This window comes from Hylobates moloch, unplaced genomic scaffold (assembly GCF_009828535.3).
Source record: "Hylobates moloch isolate HMO894 unplaced genomic scaffold, HMol_V3 SCAFFOLD_16, whole genome shotgun sequence".
NCBI lineage: Eukaryota > Metazoa > Chordata > Mammalia > Primates > Hylobatidae > Hylobates > Hylobates moloch.
In genome coordinates, this window is record NW_026652291.1 from 84,309,417 (window position 1) to 84,318,931 (window position 9,515).

The following is a 9,515-nucleotide window of genomic DNA, read 5'->3' on the forward strand; positions in this document are numbered from 1 at the left end:
CGTTGCATAAGCATTCCTCTTTCTCCACAATCTTGCCAGCACCTATTATTTTTTGACCTTTTTATAGTAGCCATTCTAACTGATGTGAGATGGTATCTCACTGTGGTTTTGATTTGCATTTCTCTAATAATCAGTGATGTTGAGCTTTTTTGCATATAATTGTTGGCTGCAATATGTCTTGTTTTGAAAATTGTCTGTTCATGTCCTTTGCCCACTTTTTAACGGGGTTGATTTTTTCTTGTAAACTTGGTTAAGTTCCTTATAGATGCTGGATATAAGACCTTTGTTAGATGCACAGTTTGCAAAAATACTCTCCCATTCTGTAGGTTGTCTGTTTACTCTGTTAGTTTATTTTGCTGTGTCAAAGCTCTTTAGTTTAATTATATCTCGTTTGTCAATTTTTGCTCTTGTTGCAATTGCTTTCAGCATCTTTGTCATGAAATCTTTGACTGTGCCTATGTCCTGAATGGTATTACTTAGGCTGTCTTACAGGGTTTTTATAGTTTTGTGTTTTACATTTAAGTCTTTAATCCATCTAGAGTTAATTTTTGTATATGGTGTAAGGAAGGGCTCCAGTTTCAATATTCTTCATATGGCTAGCCAGTTCTCCCAGCACCATTTATTAAACAGGGAATCCTTCCCCCATTACTTGTTTTTATCAGGCCTGTTGAAGATCAAATAGTTGTAGGTGTGTGGTCTTATTTTTGGGTTCTCTATTCTGTTCCATCGATATATGTGTCTGTTTTTGTACTAGTACCATGCTGTTTTGGTTACTGTAGCCCCATCATATAGTTTGAAGTCAGGTAGCATGATGCCTTCAGCTTTGTTCTTTTTGCTTAGGATTGCCTTTGTTATTCTGGCTCTTTTTTGTTTCCATATGAATTTTTAAATAGTTTTTCTAGTTCTGTGAAGAATCTCAATGTTAGTTTAATAGGAATAATATTGAATCTTTACATTGGTGTTTGCAGTATAGCCATTTTAATGATACTGATTCTTACTATCCATGAGCATGGAATGCTTTTCCATTTGTTTGTGTCATCTCTGATTTCTTTGAGCAGTGGTTCATAGTTATCCTTGTGGAGCTCCTTCATCTCCCTGGTTAGCTGTATTCCTGTATTTTATTCTTTCTGTGGCAATTGTGAATGGGATTTCATTTCCGATTTGGCTCTCAGTTTGATTGTTGTTGATGTAAAGGAATGCTAGTAATTTTTTCATATTAATTTTGTATCCTACAAATTTGCTGAAGCCTAAGGATATTTTGGAATGAGACTATCAAGTTTTCTAAATATAGGGTCATGTCATTTGCAAATAGGGATAGTTTGTCTTCCTCTCTTCCTATTTGGATGCGTTTCTTTCTTTCGTTTGCCTGATTGCCCTGGCCATGACTTCCATTACTCTGATGTATAGGAGTGGTGAGAGAGGGAATTCTTGTCTTGTGCCAGTTTTCAAGGGGAATGCTTCCAGCTTTCATCCATTCAGTATGATGTTGGCTGTGAGTTTGTCATACATAGCTCTTATTATTTTTAGATATGTTCCTTCAATATCTAATTTATTGAAAGTTTTTGACATGAATGGATATTGAATTTTATTGAAATCCTTTTCTTCATCTGTGGAGATAATCATATAGGTTTTGTCTTTAGTTCTGTTTATGTGGTGAATCACGTTTATTGATTTGTGTATGTTGAACCAACCTTGCATCACAGAGATAAAGCCTACTTGATTGTTGTGAATAAGCTTTTTGATTTGCTGCTATATTTGGTTTGCTAGTATTTTGTTGAGAATTTTTGCATTGATGTTCATCAAGGATATTGGCCTGAAGTTTTTTTGTCCTATCTCTGCCAGTTTTTGGTATCAGGATATTGCTGGCCTCATAGAATGAGCTAGGGAGGAGTTCCTTCTCCTCAATTTTTTGGAATAGTTTCAGTAGGGATGGTACCAGCTCTTCTTTGTACTTCCGATAAAATTCAGCTGTGAATTCATCTGGCCCTGGGACTTTTTTTGGTAGGCTATTTATTCTGCCTCAATTTCAGAGCTCATTATTGGTCTGTTCAGGGATTCATTTTCTTCCTGGTTTAGCCTTGGGAGGGTGTACGTGTCCAGGAATTTATCCATTCTTGTAGATTTTCTTATGTATGTGCATAGAGGTGTTCGTAATATTCTCTGATGATTGTTTATATTTTTGTGGGGTCAATGTTAATATCCCCCTTGTTGTTTCTGATTGTGGTTATTTGAATCTTCTTTCCTTCTGTATTATTCTAGCCAGCAGTCTATCAATTTTATTAATTTTTTCAAAAACAAGCTCCTGGATTTACTGATCTTTTGAATGGGTTTTTCGTGTTTCGATCTCCTTCAGTTCAACTCTGATTTTTGTTATTTTCTGTCTTCTGCTAGGTTTGGGATTTGTTTGTTCTTGTTTCTCTAGTTTTATTAGTTGTAATATTAGGTTATTTACTTGACATCTTTTTAACTTTTTGATGTGGGCATTTAGTGCTATAAAATTTCCTCTTAACATTGCCTTAACTGTGTCTCAAAGATTCTGGTATGTTGTAACTTCCTCATTAGTTTAAAAAAAACTTCTTGATTTATGCCTTAATTTTATTATTTACCTAAATAATAGGTATTTAGAAGCAGAGTATTCAATTTCCATTCAATTGTATAGTTTCAGGTGAATTTCTTAGTCTTAATCAGTAATTTGATTGTACTGTAGTCTGAAAGACTGTTATGATTTCAGTTGTTTTGCATTTGCTGAGGAGTGTTTTACTCCCCATTATGGATTGATGTTACGTAGCAATGAGAAGATATATTTTGTTGTTTTTGGGTGGAGAGTTCTTTTAATATTTATCAGGTCCTTTTGATCCAGTGTTAAATTCAGATCCTGAATATCTTTATTAATTTTCTGCCTCAAAGATATGTCTAATATTGTCATTGAGGTGTTAAAGTCTCCTACCATTATTGTGTGGGAGTCTAAGTCTCTTTGAAAGTCTCTAAGAACTTGCTTTATGAATCTGAATGCTCCTGTGTTGGATGCATATATATTTAGGATAGTTAGATCTTCTTGTTGAATTGAACCCTTTACCATTATGTAATGGCCTTCTTTGTCTTTTTTGACATTTGTTGGTTTAAAGTCTGTTTTGTTAGAAACTAGGATTGCAGCCCCGATGTTTTCTGTTTTCCATTTTCCCGGTAGATTTTTCTCTAATTCTTTATCTTGAGCTTATGTATGTCATTGCATGTGAGATGGGTCTTTTGAAGACAGCATACCAAAGGGTCTTAGTACTTTATCCCACTTGCCAGGCTGTGTCTTTTAACTGGGACATTTAGCTCATTTATATTTAAGGTTAGTATAGTGTGAAGATTTGATCCTGTCATCACAATGCTAGCTGGTTATTTTGCAGACTTACGTGTTTACTTTATAATGTCACTGGTCTGTGTACTTCAATGTGTTTTGTAGTGACAAGTAACAGTGTCAGTGTTTCCTTTTCATATTTAGTGCTTCCTTCAGGAGCTCTTGTAAGGCAGGTCTGGGGTAACAAATTTCTCAGCACTTGTTTGTCTAAAAAGGATCCTATTTCTCCTCAGCTTTTGAACTTCTGGGTTGGAATTTCTTTTCTTAAAAATGTTGAATATTGACCCCCAATCTCTTCTGGCTTATAGGATGTCAGCTGAGAGGTCCACTCTTAGTCTGAGAGCTTCCCTTTGTGTGTGACCTGATGTCTCTCTCTAGCTGCCTTTAACATTTTTTTTCCTTCCATTTTGACCTTGGGGAATCTGATAATTACATGTCTTGGGGATGATCTTCTTGGGAAGTATCTTACAGGGATTCTCTGCATTTCCTGAATTGAATGTTGGCCTCTGCAGCAAGGTTGGGGAAATTCTCTTGGGCGACATCCTGAAATATGTTTTCTGAGTTGGTTGCATTCTCCCTATCTCTTTCAGGTGCAGCAATCAGTTGTAGATTCAGTTTCTTTGCATAATCCCATGTTTCTAAGAGGTTTTGCGCATTCATTCTCATTTGTTTTTCTCTATTGTTGTCTGCCTGTCTTACATCAGGAAGTCATTCCTCAAACTCTGACATTCTTTCCTCTGTTTGGGCTATTCTGCTATTAATATTTGTAATTTCATTATGAAATTCTTGTGTTTTTCAGCTCTGTCAGTTCATTCACATCCTTCTCTATACTGGCTATTTTGTCTGTCAGCTCATTCAATTCTTATCTTGATTTTTAGCTTCCTTGCATTGGGTTAGAATGTATTTCTGTAGTTCAATTAACTTTGTACCTATCCATTCTAATTCTACTTCTGTCATTTCAGCCATAAAAATATGGAATACTTCACGAATTTGCATGTCATCATTGCATAGGTGCCAAGATAATCTTTTCTGTGTCATTCCAATTTTAGTCTATGTCCTGCCAGAATAAGCACTATCCTTCTATTTTTAAGAGTTCTTTAAATAGTAAGGATATTAACCCTGTGTCCGTGGTATAGCCTGTGAATATTATCTCCTAGTTGTCAACAGTATTTTGCCTTGTTTATGATTGACTTTGCAATGCATTTGTTCAGGGAATCAGATTTATAGCTCTTTCTTTCATTTCCTTTGGATTTGAGTCAGAGTTCTATACCATTGTTAAAGAGTAATTTGCCTAAGTTTCTTCTGGTATTTGTATGGTTTTCTTTTTATTTTTAGGTACCTAAGTTATTTGGAGTTTACTCTTTTATATGGTATGAGATATGGGCCAAATTTTATTTATATGGCTACAGGTTTTTCAGCATCATTTATTTAAAAATCCATCGTGCCCCAGTGGCTTAAGATGCCATTTTATAATGTACTAAATTTCTCTGTGTGCTGGGGTTAATTTCTGTACTTTCTCTTGTACTCCATTGCCATGTTTGCCTGTACCTCGCTACTTTAATTTCACAGGTAGTGTATCACATGTTTTAGTGTTAGAGCAGAGCTACTTTCCTATCATAAATATATTTTTCAAAATTTCCTGGCTATTCTTGCATGTTTATTTTTTCATATTAACTTTAGTGTCACAATTTGATTCACCCCCTACAATAGTTTTGTTGGCATTTGTATTCTTATTGCATTCACTTCATATATTAATGTATGTAGAATTGTTATCTTTTAAATATTGTGTTGTTTTAATTCTATTTCTGTACCCTTTAGTGTTGTCCTAACATTTTCTATATAAGATTTGCACATTTCTTGTTAATTTTTTCTAAATATTTAATATTTATTATTGCTATCATAACTAAAGTTTTCCTACCAATATGTCATCTGTTTATTATTTCTGAGTAAAAGAAAATTGATTTTTGATAATTAATTTTATATTCTGCTACTTGACTAAATTATTTTATGATTTGACTTAGTTTTAACATTGGTTGTTGCTATCATTGTTTTATGGTGCCTCTCCTATCATCTCAAAATAGAGACTAGCTGACTTTTTCTTTACCCCTTTTTGGACCACTAATTAATTTATCCTGCCTATTTGCATGGGCTAATAGTACCAATACAGTAATAGTTGGCACAGTTGGCATCTTTTTCTTGTCTCTGATCTAAGTTATAATACCTGTAGTGTTTATCAAAGAGAATACTGGAGGTACTAAGTAAGATAAAGTAATTAATTTCACCCCATCTTTCCCATTGAAAGAAACTATAAAACCTGGACAGAATGAAAAAAGAAGCTATTTGATGATAACTGTATGCAAACAAACAATCAAACACATAACCAAACCTAAATCTAAACCCTATACCTTGTATACAGATTAACTCAAATGTATCACAAGTCTAAATGTAAACACAGAAAAAAATATCTGTGGCCTAGGATTAATCAAAATGTTATTCATGACACCAAAATCATGATCCATAAGCACCTCCTCCCCTCAGTCATTATTGCAAAATACAGGAGTTTTTGTTTGTTTGTTTTGTTGTTTGGGGAAGGATTATGAGTCCTCTCTTGTCCCGTAGAATCCAAATAAGGTCTTCTTTTTCTTCTTTTCTCCTTCATCATCCTATTGCCAAAAGGTGCTTCTGCCTCCTTGTTTGCCCCATTTTCTCCCCTAGAAGCTATGCCTTTTTAAATTTCCCTTTGAGTCAGTTGTATCCCTTTATGTGGCATGGGCCATTGTAAATTATAATTGCCCCTTTAAATACTGCCTCCCCTTTAAATCATATATGTTATTTTAAGCTCCTTCCCTTGTAGTTAATGTCACAATCTGCTCAGATGACATTTACGCAGTATTTTAGATTTAGAATGGATTGAATATTTTTAGTGTCCATTGCAAGTCATCTTTCGGCTCCTTTGGCTAATCTCTCTGTTATATCTTTCCACGGTTTTTCTCATTCCGTCTTTGCTTGCCACAAAGCCTTGTGTCTGTGCAAGAGCAGTGTGGCAGCCTGAGAGATCTGCACTGGGATTTGGTGGGATATTTTTCTCTTTTTACTGGCAGATATTTACAATTTCAGCATTGTATTCAAATTATGTTTCGGGCATACATTTGCATAATTTAACTTTCACTTCTGATTTTTTAAGAATAAAAAGAGAACTTTCCTTTTTTTGATTTGGAAAGGAAAATTTTAGACATTATATGGCAACTATTATCCTTAGTTATTCAGAAGGACTGCTGAATTCAATTTCCTCATATCGGGTTAAGTATTTGCATTTATATTCCTAGCAGATATTATCCTCTAGTCTTATTTTCTAATAATGGGTTCATTAGATTATGATGTCAAATTTTTCCTGATTTTATAAAATGTTTCCATTACAAAGTTAGGGTAAGATAGGCACATCATCATCTTGAAAACTTTGCTATTACAGAAAGTAAGAAAATGCTGCTAAAATAATAATAATCAGAAAACACATGGGGGCATATTACGAGGACATAGGCAGATGTAAGAGACACTTAACAGGCAAATCCAGGAAAACTTAAACATCAAAGTAGGAATCCAAGTGTATGTAACAATCACAAACAAATAAGCAGGTAAATGAATGGGGGAAGAGCGCTCCTTAAAGCACAGTATCCATTGCCAGCTGGTAAATGTTAAGCGATTGCAGTGATGGAAAAATACAATTTTGTGAAACCCCGTCTCTACTAAAAATACAAAAAAAAAATTAGCTGGGCCTGGTGGCTCACGCCTGTAATCCCAGCACTTTGGGAGGCCGAGGCGGGTGGATCACGAGGTCAGGAGATCGAGACCACAGTGAAACCCCGTCTCTACTAAAAATACAAAAAAATTAGCCGGGCGTGGTGGCGGGCGCCTGTAGTCCCAGCTACTCGGAGAGGCTGAGGCAGGAGAATGGCGTGAACCCGGGAGGCGGAGCTTGCAGTGAGCCGAGATGGCGCCACTGCACTCCAGCCTGGGCGACAGGGCGAGACTCCGTCTCAAAAAAAAAAAAAAAAAAAAATACAATTTTGTAACAATTACAGTGAAGATTGGCTTAGGCAAGAGTGATAAATGGTTGCTATAGCTAGGAAGATTTTTTAAATGACATACAGGCTATTTGCATGGTGTCTGAGTCCCTTCCTACAGATTCCTTATTAGTTGCAATGAAAAATAGTAATACTAAGAGAAGTAACACGACAACTTGATCGAGTGTAAAAATTAACATCAGCAGTGAGGGGCAGTTGACATAATATGCCTTTCAATGTGATACCCTTTGAAGGACAGTATTATTTAGGTAATTTTTAAAACTTGCAATGAAACACTTGAATCTAATCCTGGCAAACATCAGACAAACTCAAAGTGAAGGTAGATCCATTTACAAAACAAAAAGCATTATGCTGCCCGGAGCAGCATATTTATAATATGTTTCTAAAACATCTTGTCATAAAAAAGAGCAAGGAAACTACACAAGACCACTTGGCTCTTCTCAAAACTTTTCAGGAGTCAACATATCTCATTCTAGCAAAGAGGGAACAATTTCATCATCATTAAGGAAAATAATTGCAACAGGTTGAAGCAGACCAAATATGATTAAATCTATATGTGCTCTTAACAATTTGAAAGTAATTGCCCGTCGCTGTTGAATACTAATAAAGCAATATGTTATTTTAAAAGTAGGCAATTTAAAAGAAAAAAAATCAAGAATTATTTTGTTTTCCTGTAAAGACTACCATTGTAAAACCCAAAAGTTAAAGGAAAATACTTATTCCTACAGGTATATTCTACCAATAAATCAAGAAAGAATGTAAGCATTTGCATGTTTCGTAAGTTTGGCAAAATTAATGGATACGGGAATTGGGCATGAAAGGCTGCTAATAAAAACACACCCATCACCTATAAAGTAGTTTTGCCAAACATTTTAATCTGCTTATCGTGCTTATAAATCTGACGGATAAATGTTTAAAAATGCACCATGGGACTCACCACCAAAATCCAGAGAGTGGGGAACTCTATGGGACACATAACCTATTTTTTTTTTTCAACAAATAAACTGAAAGAAGGGAGAAAGCGGGATGAGAGCAGACCCTAGAGATCTAAAGAGACTTAAGAGCCACATCACCAAAAACTGTGTGCAGCTGACATGTCCATTTATAGTAGACTGAGTTGGGATTAGAGTGAATTAAGTGAAACACTTGTTTCAGGAGAAAAAATTAAGTGGCTATAAAAAGACTAATAATCAAGGTACATAATATTTAATACAACATTTTTAAATCAATATTAATGCAAAAAAGCAGGATCCATATTATTGTTTCCTTTAGCCTCAGATTCCAATATAGCTCCACATGGAACTGATAATAGAATTGACTAATAATGATACAAAATGAAATGCTACACAGCAATGAGAATGAATGAACTATCACTACACACAATAATATTGAGAATCCCATAGACAAAATGTTCAGTAAAACAAACCAAATGCAAAAGTGTATGCACTGTTGGTTTCATTTACATCAAATTCAAAAACAGGCAAAGCTAATCTAGGCAGAAGTCAGAATAATGGTTTCCCTTGAAAGGGGGTACGAGAAAATTTCTGTGACTCTGGGAATAATCTATTTCTTGATCTGTATGTTACATAAGTTTTGTACTTTAGGAGAATTCACCAAACTGTTCATTTATTATTTGTGTACTTTTTATATGTGCTATAATTTAATTTTTTAAATAAAAAATGGTAATTGGAAATTTTAACACTAGCTATGTAATTGATGGTATTAAGAGATAGTCAAATTTTAGGTGTTATATGGTAAAGTGGTTTTGTAAAAATGTAACTATAAAAGAAACCATATATTTTACAGACAATTACTAAAGTATATATAGATAAAATGGTATTAAACATGGAAATTGCCTCAAAATAACAAGGAAACTGGAAAAGTAGGAGAGGGACTAAAGGAAGTAAGATTGACCATGGGTTCTTATTTGTTGAAGCTCACTTTTGTGTGCATGGATTCTTTTTTATACATTTCCATATGCTTTGGTACATGCCTACAGTTTGTATAATAAAACGTTAAGACAAAAACCTCCTATGATCGTGACCAATACAATGTTTCGTTAGACTGTGGAAACAAGAAGTATGTTA

The 9,515-nt window shown here is 34.6% G+C and overlaps 1 non-coding gene across 1 annotated transcript; it reads right to left on the reverse strand.

The window, feature by feature from the left end:
• Positions 1 to 4,312: 4,312 nt before the first annotated feature.
• On the reverse strand, positions 4,313 to 4,419 carry LOC116456378 (U6 spliceosomal RNA). The gene has a single exon (XR_004244619.1). It is a non-coding gene; the product is annotated as a U6 spliceosomal RNA (small nuclear RNA).
• Positions 4,420 to 9,515: the final 5,096 nt, after the last annotated feature.